At 42.6% G+C, this 20,575-nt stretch overlaps 1 protein-coding gene across 2 annotated transcripts in view; it reads right to left on the reverse strand.

Moving 5' to 3' along the window:
- Positions 1-20,575, reverse strand: part of LOC112250564 (bromo adjacent homology domain-containing 1 protein) — an 86,452-nt gene that overhangs the window by 56,308 nt on the left and 9,569 nt on the right. The window contains exon 2 of one of the 2 annotated variants that reach the window (XM_042321842.1): positions 9,889-9,964. The exons of the other annotated variant lie outside the window; for it this stretch is intronic. The gene's annotated coding sequence lies outside the window, so the exon portion shown is untranslated. The remainder of the gene's footprint in view (positions 1-9,888; positions 9,965-20,575) is intronic. 2 annotated transcript variants of the gene reach the window in all.

Here is a 20,575-nt window from a genome sequence, read left to right on the forward strand (position 1 = left end):
TCTACACTATGCAATCTGGTTTCCAAGCTGGTCATGAGTGCACCTCAGCCACGCTCAAGGTCCTTAACGATATCATAACCGCCATCGATAAGAGACATTACTGTGCAGCTGTATTCATCGACCTGGCCAAGGCTTTCGACTCTGTCAATCACCACATTCTTATTGGCAGTCTCAACAGCCTTGGTTTCTCAAATGATTGCCTCGCCTGGTTCACCAACTACTTCTTTGATAAAGCTCAGTGTGTCAAATCGGAGGGCCTGTTGTCCGGACCTCTGGCAGTCTCTATGGGGGTGCCACAGGGTTCAATTCTCGGGCCGACTCTCTTCTCTGTATACATCAATGATGTTGCTCTTGCTACTGGTGATTCTCTGATCCACCTCTACGCAGACGACACCATTCTGTATACTTCTGGCCCTTCTTTGGACACTGTGTTAACTAACCTCCAGACGAGCTTCAATGCCATACAACTCTCCTTCCGTGGCCTCCAACTGCTCTTAAACGCAAATAAAACTAAATGCATGCTATTCAACCGATCATTGCCTGCACCTACCTGCCCAACCAGCATCACTACTCTGGACGGCTCTGACTTAGAATACGTGGATAACTGTAAATACCTAGGTGTTTGGCTAGACTGTAAACTCTCCTTCCAGACTCACATCAAGCATCTCCAATCAAAAATTTAATCTAGAAGAATCGGCTTCATATTCGCAACAAAGCTTCCTTCACTCATGCTGCCAAACATACCCTAGTAAAACTGACCATCCTACCGATCCTTGACTGTGGCGATGTCATCTATAAAATAGCCTCCAGCACTCTACTCAGCAAACTGGATGTAGTCTATCACAGTGCCATCCATTTTGCCACCAAAGCCCCATACACTACTTACCACTGCGATCTATTGGCTGGCCCTCGCTTCATACTCGTCGCCAAACCCACTGGCTACAGGTTATCTACAAGTCTCTGCTAGGTAAAGCCCCGCCCTATCTCAGCTCGCTGGTCACCATAGCAGCACCCACTCGTAGCACGCGCTCCAGCAGGTATATCTCACTGGTCACCCCCAAAACCAATTCCTCCTTTGGTCGCCTTTCCTTCCAGTTCTCTGCTGCCACTGACTGGAACGAACTGCAAAAATATCACTGAAGCTGGAGATTCCCATCTCCCTCACAAGATTTAATCCCCAGCTGTCAGAGCAGCTCACAGATCACTGCACCTGTTCATAGCCCATCTGACTGTACGTTTTGTTCATTCCATGTGTAACTCTGTGTTGTTGTATGTGTCGAACTGCTTTGCTTTATCTTGGCCAGGTCGCAGTTGTAAATGAGAACTTGTTCTCAACTGGCCTACCTGGTTAAATAATGGTGAAATAAATAAATAAAAATGTATGGTGCGGTGCCAGAGGAAGTTTTGAATAGGTCAGTAGCCTACAGAGTATGAGAAGCATTCCTGACGTAGATAATCTAAACTAAGCGTTTGGACAAATTTCAAATGTAGTAGCAGGACCATATAGAAGAAACAACCCTTTACATAATACCATACAAGCAGTGTTCTGCTAATATAACAATTATAACATTTAATCTTTCATTATCATTCCCAGTTGATACGGATACTGTGCCTATCAGCATTTTGTCTGGTGGTAATGGGGCTACCTTGTCAAACATGTCAGAGTGGTCATACCTTCCTGTGTGGTGTCCCGTATACCACAGGAGTTCCCTGGTCCTGGCGCAGAATACACAGGGCTTCGCCCTCCCTCCTAACTAATACCAATCAATTCAATAATGGAAAAAGATAATACAAGTCAAAGTTGTGTCTAGTAAAACTGTAATGCCAAGTCTCTCTCCATTCGAGGTCTCTCCCCATTGAGACATCGGTATCAAGCCTGTCTGTCAGTCACCACATCATCTTGCAATTCTCCTTGTGCTGTGAATACATTTCTTTTTAAATTTAACTATGCAAGTCAGTTAGTCAGTTTAGAACAAATTATTTTTTTTACAATGACGGCCTACCAAAAAGGCCTCCTGCGGGGGGACGGGGATTAAAAGAAATGAATAAATAAAATATAAATATAGGACAAAACACACATCACAACACTAAATAATGAGAGACCTAAGACAACATAGCAAGGCAGCAACACATGACAACACAGCATGGTCGCAAGCAACACAACATAACAACAACACAACATGGTAGCAGCACAAAACATGGTACAAACATTATTGGGCACAGACAACAGCACAAAGGTCAAGGAGGGAGTGATAACAATACATCACACAAAGCAGCCACAACTGTCAGTAAGAGTGGCCACATAATCACTGCTATATTACCAATGGCAGTTAGGACTGGTAATATCTGACACACAAACAGGTACTCTTTTTGTTCACCCCGTTGACGACCGTTGGTGAGCAGGCAAGAGGCGAGTTCTTTGCCAGAGCCCCAGAGCCTCAAAGCTGTTGCCAATGACAGGTGAAGGTTGCTGGCCGGATACTTGCCAACATGTGGCTGATTGTTCCATTCATAGGAATGCTCACAGGGAGGGTATGTCTGCATGATGCTGATCAGGGCCCCCTTGTTGGTGTTTTTTTATGCTGCATGTTCGGCTGCAAACAACTACAGCAGGCAATCTTATGAGGTTGTTTTGACTGGGAGGGCCTGTGACAGGGTGATATAATACACAAGCCAAGTAGTAAATAGCATTTTATTCTAAAGAAAGGTCAAGCCGGGTATTTTTTAATACAACTGCACACAACACCTGTCATTGTTGATGACGCTGTATGTGTCATCAGGGCAGTAACTCAGATCACTATCAGAGGCCTCATGATGCCGTGTCCTTTTCATAGGAGTCCAGGGAGACTCTAGCAACAACCGATTAGGTGTGACAAGGGTACTTGAGTCGCATGACACACTTTTATTCAGAGGTCTTGCCTGACAAGCTGTGAAAATAGCAAGTAAACAATGAAATAAATTATTTTGGAGGTTGCGTAACCATTACTAAGAATAGTAAAGCCCACTTTACTGGCTCAAATAGCTGTCCAATCTCCCTGTTACCAACCCTTTGCAAAGTTTTTGTAGAAATTGTGTTTGACCAGATATGTTATTTTACAGTAAACAAATAGACAACAGACGTCCAGCAAGCTTATAGGGAAAGACATTCAACAAGCACAGAATTTACACAAACTACTGATGATTGGCTGAGAGAAATTGATGACAAAAATATTATGGGGGCTGTTTTGTTCGACTTCAATGTGGCTTTTGACATTATCAATCATAGTCTGCTGCTGTCAAAACATGTGTTATGGCTTTACATCCCATGCTATATTCTGGATAAAGAGTTACCTGTCTAAAAACACAGAGGGTGTTGTTTAATGGAAGCGTCTCCAACATAATCCAAGTAGAATCAGGAATTGCCCAGGGCAGCTGTCTAGGCCCATTACTTTTTTCAATCTTTACTAACGACATGCCACTGGCTTTAAGTAAAGCCATTGTGTCTATGTATGTGGATAACAACACTATAAATGTCAGCTACTACAGCGACTGAAACACTTAAAACCTGTTATGGCTGCGATCCCTGTACAGGGATCAACATCATGGGAAATTTCAGAGTGACAACTAAAAATACAATGTCATAACATTAAACATTCTTGAAAATGCAAGAGTCTTACACCCTTCAAAAGATTAGAATCTTGGTAATCAAACTACATTTTCCAATTTAAAATAGCTATTACAGAGAACAAATACCATGCTTTTGTTTGAGAAGAGCAATCAACAACAGAAACATTTTCCGCCATGACAGTTTTTACACATTCACATCTGAAGGTAAAATTATGACTTACATTCTGATATCTTGCTCTTATTTCTCTTCCTGCGGGTCCCAGTGATCAAATGAAGTGCCGTTTTCTTTGATAAAATAAATTTTTATAGCTTAAATCGAAATATTTTGTAACCCGTTTGTGCCGTGAATTCCATCTCTATCAATTTTTTACAGAGCATTCGACATAATTACACCCCCCTATCCACATCGATGGAACAGTAGTGGAGAGGGTAGCAAGTTTTAAGTTCCTCGGCATACACATCACAGACAAACTGAATTGGTCCACTCACACAGACAGCATCGTGAAGAAGGCGCAGCAGCGCCTCTTCAACCTCAGGAGGCTGAAGAAATTCGGCTTGTCACCAAAAGCACTCAAACTTCTACAGATGCACAATGGAGAGCATCCTGGCGGGCTGTATCACCGCCTGGTACGGCAACTGCTCCGCCCTCAACCGTAAGGCTCTCCAGAGGGTAGTGAGGTCTGCACAACGCATCACCGGGGGCAAACTACCTGCCCTCCAGGACACCTACACCACCCGATGTTACAGGAAGGCCATAAAGATCATCAAGGACATCAACCACCCGAGCCACTGCCTGTTCACCCCGCTATTATCCAGAAGGCGAGGTCAGTACAGGTGCATCAAAGCTGGGACCGAGAGACTGAAAAACAGCTTCTATCTCAAGGCCATCAGACTGTTAAACAGCCACCACTAACATTGAGTGGCTGCTGCCAACACACTGACACTGACTCAACTCCAGCCACTTTAATAACGGGAATTGATGGGAAATGTAAATATATCACTAGCCACTTTAAACAATGCTACCCTATATAATGTTACTTACCCTATATTATTCATCTCATATGCATACGTATATACTGTACTCTATATCATCGACTGCATCCTTATGTAATACATGTATCACTAGCCACTTTAACTATGCCACTTTGTTTACATACTCATCTCATATGTATATACTGTACTCGATACCATCTACTGTCTCTTGCCTATGCTGCTCTGTACCATCACTCATTCATATATCCTTATGTACATATTCTTTATCCCCTTACACTGTGTATAAGACAGTAGTTTTGGAATTGTTAGTTAGATTCCTTGTTGGTTATTACTGCATTGTCGGAACTAGAAGCACAAGCATTTCGCTACACATCTGCTAACCATGTGTATGTGACAAATAAAATTTGATTTGATTTGATTTGAATTAAACATGATAAAACATTGTTTATCTAGTCATGGTTGGTTTCAGTGCATTCCTCTGGATGTTTGCAACACAGCCAAACATCATTGTTTTTTTTGCGGGGAGTATTGACCGAAGTGAACTGATTTGAAGACAACGAGCAATGACTACCTGGCGCACCAATCATTTTAGCGAAGCTTCGTTGATGGACTGTATTTCTGCCCAATGACCACTGATCTTCTTGAAATCTAGCTGGGTAGATAGCCAATGAGCTGAGGTAAACGCCAGTATGTAATGGTTTTGGGTTGGAGCACCATTCCTTGTTTGATATCGCATGCGTAACAAACTCCATTCTCACCTTGATGATCAGAGAAGTTGCTGTGAGGCTTGTTACGCGCAGCTGTATTTCGGAAAGTTGTATTTTCAACGATTTCATTGAAGATATCATGGCGAATAAATCAGGAAAAGAGAAGTCAGTCTAAAGTGAAAGTGAAAAAGTGAAAGTGAGACAGATTTTTTGTTTGAGGAATCTTTGAGTGTTATGATTCAAACAGGAACTGAGTTTCTGCAAGGACAGGACGTACTTCTGGACGGGTAAGTGCTAATGCCGTTTTGTGAAATATAAATATATATTTATTTTGGCTTTTTTTTTTTTCAATTTGCAATGACATGTGTGGTTTGTAATATGTATATATATATATATATTCCATGTCAGATATATATATTTTCCATGTCAGATTATATTTTCCATTTTTTTATTCAAATGGATTGGAGTAGAACAGCAAACACACACATGGCCACTGCGCCTGCTACTCCTCTTCATTTCCATATGAAATAGCCATTGGGTGCTGTGGGCGAGTGCAGGTCCACAACAATGGCCGGAGTTGAATGGAACAGCACTTCACCTTAGTGACTGTTCGCTCTGCTCTATACAATACATATGTTTATTTTATGTGATGATAAAAGGCTCATACAATACCAAATTTTTTAAGATGTTTTCTTTCACAGTGATAGCGACTCCGACTGGGTGCCCCCGGTGCCAAGCTGCCCGCTCTACCTCTGCCCCCAGTGGTGTTCATATGCCACAGTTCATTACTGCAGGCATGACTGTGCCTCAGGGCCAAAAGGGCACAGCATGGAGGCGTCGTTGTGTTCTGTGTCGCATGAACTGCACCACTTGTTCAGTTTGCCTCTACTTTACATCAGAAATAGACTGCTATGGGACATGGCACAGGCAGCAAAATATTGTGACGAGGACTTCCAAAGGGTGTACTGTTTTTTAAAATATTTTTGTAAACATTTTTTTGTGTGTGTGTGTTAGAATTGCTTTTTGATATGTTGTATATACACTGCTCAAAAAATAAAGGGAACACTTAAACAACACAATGTAACTCCAAGTCAATCACACTTCTGTGAAATCAAACTGTCCCCTTAGGAAGCAACACTGATTGACAATAAATTTCACATACTGTTGTGCAAATGGAATAGACAACAGGTGGAAATTATAGGCATTTAGCAAGACACCCCCAATAAAGTAGTGGTTCTGCAGGTGGGGACCACAGACCACTTCTCAGTTCCTATGCTTCCTGGCTGATGTTTTGGTCACTTTTGAATGCTGGCGGTGATTTCACTCTAGTGGTAGCATGAGACGGAGTCTTCAACCAACACAAGTGGCTCAGGTAGTGCAGCTCATCCAGGATGGCACATCAATGCGAGCTGTGGCAAGAAGGTTTGCTGTGTCTGTCAGCGTAGTGTCCAGAGCATGGAGGCGCTACCAGGAGACGTGGAGGAGGCAGTAGGAGGGCAACAACCCAGCAGCAGGACCGCTACCTCCGCCTTTGTGCAAGGAGGAGCAGGAGGAGCACTGCCAGAGCCCTGCAAAATGACCTCCAGCAGGCCACAAATGTGCATGTGGCTGCTCAAACGGTCAGAAACAGACTCCACGAGGGTGTAATGAGGGCCAGACGTCCACAGGTGGGGGTTGTGCTTACAGCCCAACACCGTGCAGGACGTTTGGCATTTGCCAGAGAACACCAAGATTGGCAAATTCGCCACTGGCGCCCTGTGCTCTTCACAGATGAAAGCAGGTTCACACTGAGCACATGACAGACGTGACAGAGTCTGGAGACGCCGTGGAGAACGTTCTGCTGCCTGCAACATCCTCCAGCATGACCGGTTTGGCGCTGGGTCAGACATGGTGTGGGGTAGCATTTCTTTGGGGGGCCGCACAGCCCTCCATGTGCTCGCCAGAGGTAGCCTGACTGCCATTAGGTACCGAGATGAGATCCTCAGACCCCTTGTGAGAACATATGCTGGTGCGGTTGGCCCTGGGCTCCTCCTAATGCAAGACAATGCTAGACCTCATGTGGCTGGAGTGTGTCAGCAGTTCCTGCAAGAGGAAGGCGTTGATGCTATGGACTGGCCCGCCCGTTCCCCAGACCTGAATCCAATTGAGCACATCTGGGACATCATGTCTCGCCACGTTGCACCACAGACTGTCCAGGAGTTGGCAGAGGCTTTAGTCCAGGTCTGGGAGGAGATCCCTCAGGAGACCATCCGCCACCTCATCAGGAGCATGCCCAGGCGTTGTAGGGAGGTCATACAGGCACGTGGAGGCCACACACTACTGAGCCTCATTTTGACTTGTTTTAAGGACATTACATCAAAGTTGGATCAGCCTGTAGTGTGGTTTTCCACTTTAATGTTGAGTGTGACTCCAAATCCAGACCTCCATGGGTTGATCAATTTGATTTCCATTGATAATTTTTGTGTGATTTTGTTGTCAGCACATTCAACTATGTAAAGAAAAAAGTATTAAATAAGAATATTTTGTTCATTCAGGTCTAGGATGTGTTACTTTAGTGTTCCCTTTATTTTTTTGAGCAGTGTAGTTATTTGCACTGCTGTATATAGTTATAGGTCATTTCACCAATTCGGCCACTTGGGTACATTTGGGCAACTTGTGTGGGACACCTGGGTGACTTCATGCTAAATGTCATGTAGCTCACCCATTCCTGAAGTTATCAGTCTGACACTTTGCACACCTACAGTTGCCCTCTTGTGTTATCCATCAAAATTATCTCCAGCATCCTATTCTAGTACATGTGAAAGATGATACTACAACAATAAAAAACAGAAAACGTATGCTCTTTCTTTCTCTTTTCTTCCACCAGATCTACTGTGTTATAGTCTCCTACATTCAATTAACATTTCCACAAACTTCAGAATGTTTCCATTCAAATGATACCAAGAATATGCATATCCTTGCCTCTGGGGCTGAGCTACAGACAGTTAGATTATGGTATGTCTTCAGGCGGAAATTGAGAACAAAGGGATGCAGCCATAACAGGTTATTAAACAGCTTGGAAAATTCCAGAAAATGATGTCATAGCTTTAGAAGCTTCTGATAGGCTAATTAACCTAATTTGAGTCAATTGGAGGTGTACCTGTGGATGTATTTCAAGGCCTACCTTCAAACTCAGTGACTCTTTGCTTGACATCATGGGAAAATCAAAAGAAATTAGCCAAGACCTCAATTTTTTTTTAGCCCTCCATAAGTCTGGTTCATCCTTGGGAGCAATTTCCAAACGACTAAAAGTACCACGTTCATCTGTAAAAACAATAGTACGCAAGTATAAACATCACGGGACCACGCAGCCGTCATACCGCTCAGGAAGGACAGACGTTCTGTCTCCTAGAAATGAACGTACTTTGGTGATTAAAGTGCAAATCAATCCCAGAACAACAGCAAAGGACTGTGTGAAGATGCTGGAGGAAACAGGCACAAAAGTATATATATACACAGTAAAACAAGTCCTATATCGACATAACCTGAAAGGCCGCTCAGCAAGGAAAAAAACCACTGCTCCAAAACCGCCATAAAAAAGCCAGACTATGGTTTGCAACTGCACATGGGGACAAAATTTGTACTTTTTGGAGAAATGTCCTCTGGTCTGATGAGACAAAAATAGAACTGTTTGACATAATGACCATCGTTATGTTTGGAGGAAAAGGGGGGAGGCTTGCAAGCCAAAGAATACTATCCCAACCACGGGGGTGGCAGCTTCATGTTCTGGGGGTGCTATGCTGCAGAAGGGACTGGTGTACTTCACAAAATAAAAGGCATCATGAGGATGGACAATTATGTGGATATATCAAAGCAACATCTCAAGACATCAGTCAGGAAGTTAAAGCTTGGTCGCAAATGGGTCTTCCAAATGGACAATGACGCCAAGCATACTTCCAAAAGTTGTGGCAAAATGGCTTAAGGACAACAAAGTCAAGGTATTGGAGTGGCCATCACAAAGCCCTGACCTCAATCCTATACAACATTTTTTGGCAGAACTGAAAGAGTGCGTCCGAGCAAGGTGGCCTACAAACCTGACTCAGTTACACCAACTCTGTCAGGAGGAATGGGACAAAATCACCCAACTTATTGTGGGAAGCTTGTGGAAGGCTACCCAAAACATTTGACCCAAGTTAAACAATTTAAAGGCAATGCTACCAAATACTAATTGAGTGCATGTCAACTTCTGACCCACTGGGAATGTGATGAAAGGAATAAAAGCTGAAATAAAATCACTCTACTAATTATTCTGACATTTCACATTCTTAAAATAAAGTGGTCCTAACTGACCTAAGACAGGGAATTTTTACTAGGATTAAATGTCAGAAATTGTGGAAAAACTGAGTTTAAATGTAGTTGGCTAAGGTGTATGTAAACTTCCGACTTCAACTGTATGTGGTAGTAGAGTAGAGGCCTGAGGGCACACAGTGTGTGGTGAAATCGTATTGTAATGTTTTTAATATTGCCTTAGCAGCAGCTAAATGGGGGTCATTAAACAAATATAAAATTGCAATCACATTGCTGGACATGTTATGATACCCACCTTTGCGCCTTCTGGTAGGTCACCGGCATCCATTCATGACCAGGGCTTCAGTCTTGCACCCAACTGTGAAATTTGTCTAACAGAAAAACAGGGTCAATGATTATCATCATCCCTCAATTATAAACATAGCTCAAAAAATAACAATCTCATTTGGAAGCTAATTATATGCTTTACATATGTTAATTGGATTAGATTCAGGCCGGTGAGGCCGTTACACTATGCAACCAACTGTGACATGTTTTGCTATGGCCCTGGGTTGGTTTGAGTTTGTTGCTGCTAGTTCATACACTGTTGTAGTCTGACATGAGTTAGCCAGTACCACCATAGCTGCATAATTTAAGTGCCCTAGAAATGGGTTGCATCTCGGTGACTAGTGACGGTTTCATCTAAATTACACTAACTCAGTGGCATGGATCTTAGTTGGTTTAAAGTTATACTGCATCTGAAGTCAATCTGGCGACATCAAACATAAATAATTAGTAGGAAAACCTTTGTCTTCTTTTGAAATATTATCTTGTTTCCAAGCCAAATCCGAGTTGTATTGGGGTAGGCTAACATTAACCAGCTATTTAGTTGGTAGCTAGCTGGCGATGATAATCATTATCACTATCAAAATATACATAACCAGCAGTCTATGGTCTAGGTACTGGTATACTCACTGGGGACCAACGTACTCCAACCTCCTATTCCGCATGATGGGGTCTTTCGGCAGGGCATCCAAACCATAGTTGTTGGTTGTGCATCCTGATGGAAGCATGTATTGCATGGGCTTTTCAGTCTTAAAAACAGTCACGATCCTTTGAACATGTTGGTTGGGGGCGATGAAACAGAGCCCCATTCAAGCAAAGTGGGTGATGGGGCGATTTGCACGTGGAGCATGGCAAAAGGGGACACGATTTGTTGACATGATTGCAATCCTAACCCAACCTTCATTTACTCACTGAGGTTCCAAACTCCCTTTTAGACGAGACTGACTTCATGACCAAAATTATCCTTTTTAATACTTTGTTGTAAAATTTTGATACTAGAATAAATGTTTGACTCATATCGATGTCACATAGGCCGTTTAAGGGATGAGTTTTTTTTAGGGGCAGTCGCTCTTTAACCAGTAATGACGTTATTCACCAGGCAATAGGGGGGCAGCTGTCAGAGCACAGTCAGTTTGCTGAGGCAATAGACCTTCTTTGAGAGAGATGAGAGAAAGAATGTGAATGAGGTTTTTGATGGCAATCAGCTTCGAAATCAGCATAATATGCAAACCATCATCACAAAGTACTAGGGTAGAAAATTGATGTTAGCTTTAGCGGTCAACTAGCCATGACAGTTAGCCTACAAAGCTGGAAGCTACCAGTCTCTTCATGCACTATAAAGTGTTCTAGGCTAACCCGCATGGACATTGTTTTGCTAACAGTAATTAACAGTTCTACATACCATGTCGGATTATTCAAGAGTGTTGACTTCTGTGCAGCATGAGTGGGGAGCTAACATGATGCAGCCCAGACTCCCAGCGCAGGCTGTGGGCAGCTAACATGATGCAACCCAGACTCCCAGTGCAGGCAGTGGGGAGCTAACATGATGCAGCCCAGACTCCCAGTGCAGGCAGTGGGGAGCTAACATGATGCAGCCCAGACTCCCAGCGCAGGCTGTGGGCAGCTAACATGATGCAACCCAGACTCCCAGTGCAGGCAGTGGGGAGCTAACATGATGCAGCCCAGACTCCCAGTGCAGGCAGTGGGGAGCTAACATGATGCAGCCCAGACTCCCAGTGCAGGCAAGCAATGAGAAAGTGGAGCAGGCACGGTGCACACTATAATAAGGGGTCAGCTGCGCTGATAGACAGGCTTGATCCGTGAGCCATTTGACATTAGTACCGAAAGTTTTAAACTTTTTTTGGGCTACATTGCTCCCCCCTAATCTGATGGTGGTAGATGCCTAGTCTCCCTTGTGACTCAGTTTAGGTGCCTAGATAGTATATAGATAATTTACACACACACACAGAAAATGGTGCTAGTGTGGATAGCTTCCATTTTATGGGCTCCAGTCCAATTCTGCTATTTTGCGTGCTTGATTTTTTTTACGCTGATCATTTTGTTACATAAAGTCTCCAACATATCCGATGACTGACAACAGCTTGTGGACATCAGAATAACGATCACTAACCTCGATTTGAGTGAAGATTTTTACATCAATGATTCTACAGCTCTGAATGTTCCGCTTACCCCGGATGAGGCCCTGATCCCTGGGACTCGAAAGAGGAAGCAGCGGCAAGAGAGGCTGCGTCATGACGAGACTACGTTGGCGAGCATCTAGACCGCCATTTTGTTGGCGAACGTGTAGTCACTGGAGAACAAATTGGATGAGCGCCATTCGACACTATCCTATCAACGTGACCGAAAAACTCCAATATCCTATGTTTCTCGGAGTCATGAATGAGGACATGGATATACAAACTTAATTTGTCACATGCGCTGAACATACAAGCCCTTAAACAACAACAAAGCAGTTAGGAAAATATTTCCTAAATAAACTTAAGTAAAATGCATACATCCATCCATCCATCAAAAGTTTGGACACACCTACTCATTCAAGGGTTTTTCTTTATTTTCTACATTGAAGAATAATAGTGAAGACATCAAAACTATGAAATAACACATGTAGTAACCAAGCAAGTCTTAAATCAAAATATTTTTTATATTTGAGATTCTTCAAAGTAGCCACCCTTTGCTTGATGACAGCTTTGAAAACTATTGGCATTCTCTCAACCAGCTTCATGAGGTAGTCACCTGGAACACATTTCAATTAACAGGTGTGCCTTGTTAGAAGTTCATTTGTGGAATTATTTTCCTTCTTAATGCATTTGAGCCAAACAGTTGTGACAAGGTATGGGTAGCATACAGAAGATAGCCCTATTTGGCAAAAGACCAAGTCCATATTAATGGCAAGAAAAACCCAAATAAGCAAAGAGAAACAGTCCATCATTACTTTAAGACATGAAGGCCAGTCAATCTGGAAAATGTCAGGAACTTTGAAAGATTTTTAAAGTGCCTTCGCAAAAACCATCAATCGCTATGATGAAACTGGCTCTCATGAGGACCGCCACAGGAAAGGAAGACCCAGAGTTAGCTCTGCTGCAGAGGATACGTTCAATAGAGTTAACTGCACCTCAGATTGCATCCCAAATAAATTCTTCACAAGATTCAAGTAAGAGACACATCTCAACATCAACTGTTCAAAAGGAGACTGCGTGAATCAGGCCTTCATGGTCGAATTGCTGCAAAAAAAAGCACAACTAAAAGGACAACAAGAAGAGACATGCTTGGGCCAAGAGACACGAGCAATGGACATTAGACCGGAGGAAATCTGTCCTTTGGTCTGAGGAGACCAAATTTTAGATTTTTGGTTCCAACCGCTGTGTCTTTGTGAGACGCAGAGTAGGTGAACGGATGATCTGCGCATCTGTGGTTCCCACCGTGAAGCATGGAGGAGGAGTGGGTGATGGTGTGGGGGGGGTTCTTTGCTCGTGACACTGTCTGTGATTTATTTAGAATTGAAGGCACACTTAACGAGCATGACTACCACAGCAATCTGCAGTGATACGCCATCCCATCTGATTTGCACTTAGCGGGACTGTCATTTGTTTTTCAAAAGGATAATGACCCAAAACACACCTCCAGGCTGTGTAAGGGCTATTAGACCAAGAAGGAGAGTGATGGAGTGCTGCATCAGATGACCTGGCCTCCACAAATCACCCGACCTCAACCCAACCGAGATGGTTTGGGATAAGTTTTTCCTTCACCACAGAGTGAAGCAAAAGCAGCCAACAAGTGCTCAGCATATGTGGGAAAAGCATTGCAGGTAAAGCTGTTGAGAGAATTACAAGAGTGTGCAAAGCTGTCATCAAGGCAAAAGGTGGCTACTTTGAAGAATCTCAAATATAAAATATGTTGATTTGTTTAACACTTTGGTTACTACATGGTTTCATATGTGCAATTTCATATGGTTGATGTCATCGCTATTATTCTACAATGTAGAACAGAGTAAAAAAGATAAACCCTTGAATGAGTAAGTCTGTCAAAACGTTAAAAACGTTTAACACACACACACACACACACACACACACACACACACACACACACAGTATATACAAAAATGTCCGAATAATAGTAGAGAGAATGATTTATTTCAGCTTTAAATTCTTTCATCACATTCCCAGTGGGCCAGAAGTTTACATACACTCAATTAGTATTTGGTAGCATTTTGGGGAAGGCCTTTTCAGTATGACAATGCCCCCGTGCATCAAAAATAGGGAGCTATACAGAAATTATTTGTTGAAGAACTTGACTGGCCTTCAGAGCCCTGACCTCAAACCCATCGAACACTTTTGGGATGAATTGGAATGCCGACTGAGCCAGCCCTAATCGCCCAACATCAGTACCCGACCCCATTAATGCTCTTGTAGCTGAATGGAAGCAAGTTCCCGCAGCAATGTTCCAACTTCTAGTGGAAAGCCTTCCCAGAAGAGTGGAGGCTGTTGTACCAATGCCAAATGAATGCCCATGATTTTGGAATGAGATGTTTGACGAGTATGTCCACACACTTTTGGTCATGTAGTGTGTATATATTAGTGTTGCACAGTATACCGGTACCACGGTAATATCACTGTAAACGTCATGATGCTTATGATACCAACATTTTACAATACTGTAATACCGTGTCATATGATACTACCAACTTTTTCAGTCCTACCAATCTAAAAAACCTGCCTGCGCCTGTTATAAAATGTTTAAAGTCTCAATTGTGTTTTATATATTCAGTTACATTTACGCAACAGTCACTAGTCTTGTATGCACAGGTCTAATAATATCCACTTCACTTTGATGCACATATCACAAGTGGCAGATGTAATTATCCAGAAGTATTTTTCTTGTCTATATTGAATACATACTTTTCCCAACCTGCACTGAATGTTTAAATTACGTGAACCCCTAGGCTAATGACTTCTCCAAAAGCTAATTGGAGGCAGGAGTTACATAACCTGGAGTCCAATCAATGAGACAAGATTTGAGATGTTGGTTAGAGCTGCTCTACCCTATAAAAAAACTCACAGAATTTAAGTTTGCTATTCACAAGCATTGTCAGATGTGAACCATGCCTCAAACAAAAGAGATCTCAGAAGAGTTGTTGACTTGCATAAAGCTGGAAAGGGTTACAGAAGTATCTCTAAAAGCCTTGATGTTCAGCAGTCCACAGTAAGACACCTTGTCTGTAAACGTAGAAAGTTCAGCGATGTTGCTACTCTCCCTAGGAGTGGCCGTCCTGCAAAGACGACAGCAAGAGCACAGTGCAGAACGCTCAGTGAGGTTAATGAGGTTAAGAAAAATCCTTGAGTGTCAGCTAAAGACTTACAGAAATCTCTGGAACATGCTACCATCTCTGTTGACGATACGCAAAACAAGAATGGTGTTCATGGGAGGCCACCACGGAAGAAGCCCCTGCTGGCCAAAAAAAACCCATTGCTGCACGTCGGAGGTTCGCGAAAGAGCACCTGGATGTTCCACAGCGCTACTGGAACAATATTCTGTGGACAGATTAAACTACAGTTGATTTGTTTGGAAGGAACACACAACCTTGTGTGTGGGGGGACAGCGCACCAACATTAAAACCTCATCCCAACCATAAAGTATGGTGGAGGGAGAATCATGGTTTGGGGCTGCTTTGCTGCCTCAGGGCCTGGACAGCTTGCTATCATCGACGTCAAAATGAATTCCCAAGTTTATCAAGACATTTTGCAGGAGAATGTAAGGCTATCTGTCTGCCAATTTGAAGCTCAACAGAAGTTGGGTCACACAACAGGACAAAGACCCAGACCACAGAAGTAAATCAACAAAAGAATGGCTTCAACAGAAGAAAATACGCCTTCTGGAGAGGCCCAGTCAGAGTCCTGACCTAAACCCGATTGAGATGCTGTGGCATGACTTTTTTTCTTGCCACTGTATGTATGTTAGGGCTGACCCCAATTAGTCGACTGCTCAATTTTGTTTGGTCATTAGGCTGTTGGTTGTGTGTGTAAACTGATATATATATACATATATATATACATACATACACACACACACACATACACATACACACACTTAAGTTGGAGTCATTAAAACAAATTTTTCAACCTCTCCACACATTTCTTGTTTACAAACTATAGTTTTGGCAAGTCGGTTAGGACATCTACATTATGCATGACACAAGTAATTTTTCCAACAATTGTGTACAGACTGATTATTTTGCTTATAATTCATTGTCACAATTCCAGTGGGTCAGAAGTTTACATACATTAAGTTGACTGTGCCTTTAAACAGCTTGGAAAATTCCAGAAAATGGCATGGCTTTAGAAGCTTCTGATAGGCTAATTGTCATTATTCAATTGGAGTCAATTGGAGGTGTACCTGTGGATGCATTTCAAGGCCTACCTTCAAACTCAGTGCCTCTTTGCTTGACATCATGGGAAAGAAATCAGCCAAGACTTTAGAAAAAAGTTGTAGACCTCCACAAGTCTGTTTCATCCTTGGGAGCAATTTCCAGAAGCCTGAAGGTAGCACGTTCATCTGTACAAACAATAGTACATAAGTATAAACACCATGGGACTACGCAGCCGTCATACCACTCAGGAAGGAGATGCGTTCTGTCTCCTAGTGATGAACGTACTTTGGTGTGAAAAGTGCAAATCAATTCCCAGGACAACAGAAAATGACCCTGTGAAGATTCTGGAGGAAACGGGTACAAAAGTATCTATATCCACAGTAAAATGAGTCCTAGATCGACATAACCTGAAAGGCCGCTCAGCAAGGAAGAAGCCACTGCTCCAAAACCGCCATGAAAAAGCCAGACTACAGCTTGCAACTGCACATGGGAACAAAGATCGTACTTTTTGGAGAAATGTCCTCTGGTCTGATGAAACAAAAATAGAACTGTTTGGCCATAATGACCATTGTTATGTTTGGAGGAAAAAGGTGAGGTTTGCAAGCCGAAGAACACCATCCCAACCGTGAAGCACGGGGGTGGCAGCATCATGTTGTGGGGGTGCTTTGCTGCTGGAGGGACTGGTGCACGTCACAATATAGATGGCATCATGAGGAGGACAATTATGTGGATGTATTCAAGCAACATCAAGACACTAGTCTTGAGACACCAGTTAAAGCTTGGTCGCAAATGGGTCTTCTAAATGGACAATGACCCAAGCATACTTCCAAAGTTGTGGGAAAATGGCTTAAGGACAACTAATTCAAGGTATTGAAGTGGCCATCACAAAGCCCTGACCTCAATCCCATAGAAAATTTGTGGGCAGAACTGAAAAAGCGTGTGAGAGCAAGGAGGCCTACAAACCTGACTCAGTTACACCTGCTCTGTCAGGAGGAATGGGACAAAATTCACCCAACTTAAGCTTGCGGAAGGCTACCCAAAACGTTTGACCCAAGTTAAACAATTTAAAGGCAATGCTACCAAATATTAATTGAGTGTGTGTGTGTGTGTGTGTGTGTGTCTAAACTTCTGACCCACTGGGAATGTGATGAAAGAAATAAAAGCTGAAATAAACCACTACTATTATTCTGACATTTCACATTCTTAAAATAAAGTGGTGATCTTAACTGACCTAAGACAGGGAATTGTTATTAGGATTAAATGTCAGGAATTGAGAAAAACTGAGTTTAAATGTATTTGGCTAAGGTGTATGTCAACTTCCTACTTCAACTGTAGCTAAAAAGAGAGAACAGTAACTTATTAGTTCAGGTTCCTGTTTTGCCTACTGATACTACATTCTCATCTTCTGCTCATATACATATATAATACTGGATTAAATAATGTAGTAATAACTGCTTACTGTACCTCTCTCCACTGATCTCCACAGTGACCTGCTCAAAGGGTTCCAGGACTCTGCACACCTCCTCCAACACCTCCCATTCCTCTTGGGTCAGAGCATCAACAGGTGCATTGACAATGGCCAGGGTAGAGATGATGGCATCCGTTGACTCAAGAAACCGCTTTCAACATATAAAATGTTGAATTCCACCTTGTAGTGCAGTCTTGTTTAGGCCACAGCTCAGGCATCCCCATCTGGCGCTGTGTAGACTTTAGTTTTTCAGCACCTACTGTGCTCCTGTGGAAGTATTCCATAGCTGCTTTCACTTTGTCCACAGTGGGCTTTATCACCTTCAGAGCATCTCTTACAATCAGGTTGATTGTGTGTGCAAGACATGGATGATGTGTCCATTTTGAAACTTTTCCATCTACTTGCCCTTCTCTGGCCACTCTCAACAGTTCCTCTGCCAAGTTCTCTGAGGTGTGTCTGTCACTGAACTCAAAGCAGTCCAGAAGACAGCTAGACATCCAAAGATCTTCAATGAAGTGACATGTAACCGACATGTAAGAAGTGATTACCCTTGATGTCCAGCGGTCAGTGGTGTCCAGCAGTCAGTGCTAAGGCAAATTGCCGTAGCTTTATGGACTCTTTCCCACACTGACGCCTGTGTGCTCTTGTACAGCTGTGGAATAAGTGATTTTGAAAGGGCTTTCCTGCTTGCAATTGTGTACATTGGATTTAGACAATTGCTATATTTTCTAAAACCTCGGTCCTCCACGATCGAAAATGGCTGGAAATTGGTGGCAATCATTTTCAATATCTATTTGGCCTTGTTTTGCTACAGACATAGACTTTGGCATAAACTGGTCCATAGAAGAGTCCGTTGCTGTGGGTCGTGGAGTTGGCCTACTTGACTGAGTGGATACATCTCCACGTGTGGAGGTGCTGGCTCAACCACTATCACTAGCAGGCCCGCTAGTTTCTCGAAGCTCCACTACAGCTAGCTTCACAGTTGGGTGCACAGTTCACATATGCCGGTGTAAGTTGTGTGTATAACCAGCTTTATGTGAGATTTTGTTTTGGCAAATTCTACACTGTGCTCTAACATTGTCTACATTATTAAAATGCATCCAAATGCTACTGTGCTTCCGACTTATTTTCCAGCTGTTGTTTTCACAGCTGTCCTTCCTCGGTCTCCCCTCGGCTGCTAAGTGTGTGACTGAGTGAGTTGGCTCGGCCCTCCCTCATGCATCTTTGGTTCATTGGTTGACACCGCGTGTCTGACAGGATCAACAGGTGAGGCTGTTAGTCTGAGCAGACAGTCAGAACGAATGCATGTGCGCATGAGCATTTAGGCCTATGGTATTTTCTCTTTTTTTCGTTCATCGAATTTCTTAATTTTTTAAATAAATATATTCGGCTCTGCTGATATGCGAGCCGGCTCCTACAAGAGCCGGCTCTTAGAGCTGACTCGTTCCTCGAACGACCCATCACTACTGGGGGAGTGAGTGAGAGAAGGTAGAGGAGAAGGCTTGGCTTGAAAGCGCTGGGCATCTTGTGATGACATGCATTATCTGAATTAGGCCCACAGAATTCTACCTACAGAGGAGCGGCTTCTATGGAGGAACTTTGAATGTCTGATCTTCAGAGAGTTGGCTTAACTTTGGAACAGAGAAGCTAGCTAGCTAGCTAACATGCTTGTGTGTGCGCAGAGAGGCACCAGAATTTAAAACACGTCTTATCTTTCTGTCGTTAATAAATCCAAATGTGAAAACTATAGTGTCCCTAACTAGATTTGAAAAGGTTAATCCATTATTCTGCAATTAAAAATCTCTCTCCCGGTCTAATGAATAACCAATGTAACTCAGTAGGCTACAGCTATGCGTCGGAGGTGGAAGGGCAGGTAGCCTACACACAGACAGGCAAAGATTTTCAGCTGGCTGGTAGACACTGGAAGAAGTTTCTGATTGACAGAGGGAGGACTTTCCATATGGGGTTTGTTGCATTTGTGAGACAAAAAATATATATAATAAATGTCCTGAACATAAAAGAAAATTATTAACCAGTTCCCATGCTTTTAAAATAAATGGTTCTGGGTCGGGAACAGTAGACCTATAGATCATTTTTGTTCCCAGTTCTGATTATGTTACTCAAACCGAATAGTTTCAAAAAAAAAAAAAAAAAAATGTGTTCTTATATCATATCGGAGCCCATGTATCTAGAAACGTATCAAATGGTCTTGAAAGGGAAAGATTCACATCCCTAGTTTCAGTTTCACACAGCACGGTCATAACAGTCCCAAGCCAGTACATTTCAGTTGTTTTCATTTTGGCACTCTTTTTTAGTTTTAGTCTAGTCTTAGTCATTTTGAGTCAAATATAATTAAGTCTGTCACATGCTTGATGATGATTTAGTCTAGTTTGTCAAAAATGACAAAACAGTGGGCCATTTTATTAAACGAAATGCCCTTTCACTTTAGTCACCTTATATTTGTATTGCCGCAACCTATACTCAACATAAATCACTGACTTCCACGTGCACAAACATAGTGCCTTCAGAAAGTATTCATACCCCTGGACTTATTCCATATTTTGTTGTGCTACAGCCCACATTCAAAGTGGATTAAATCTATTTGTTTCTCGCCCATCTACACACAATACTCCATAATGACAAAGTGCAAGAAAGCATGAAATACAGAAATCTAAAATGTACATAAGTATTCAAAACCCTGAGTCAATACACTGTGGAACTTTTGGCTGCGATTACAGGTGTGAATCTTGCCGGGTAAGTCGAAGAGCTTTGCACACCTGGATTGTGCAACATTTGATTTATATT

Source organism: Oncorhynchus tshawytscha, linkage group LG05 (genome assembly GCF_018296145.1).
Source record: "Oncorhynchus tshawytscha isolate Ot180627B linkage group LG05, Otsh_v2.0, whole genome shotgun sequence".
Lineage (NCBI taxonomy): Eukaryota > Metazoa > Chordata > Actinopteri > Salmoniformes > Salmonidae > Oncorhynchus > Oncorhynchus tshawytscha.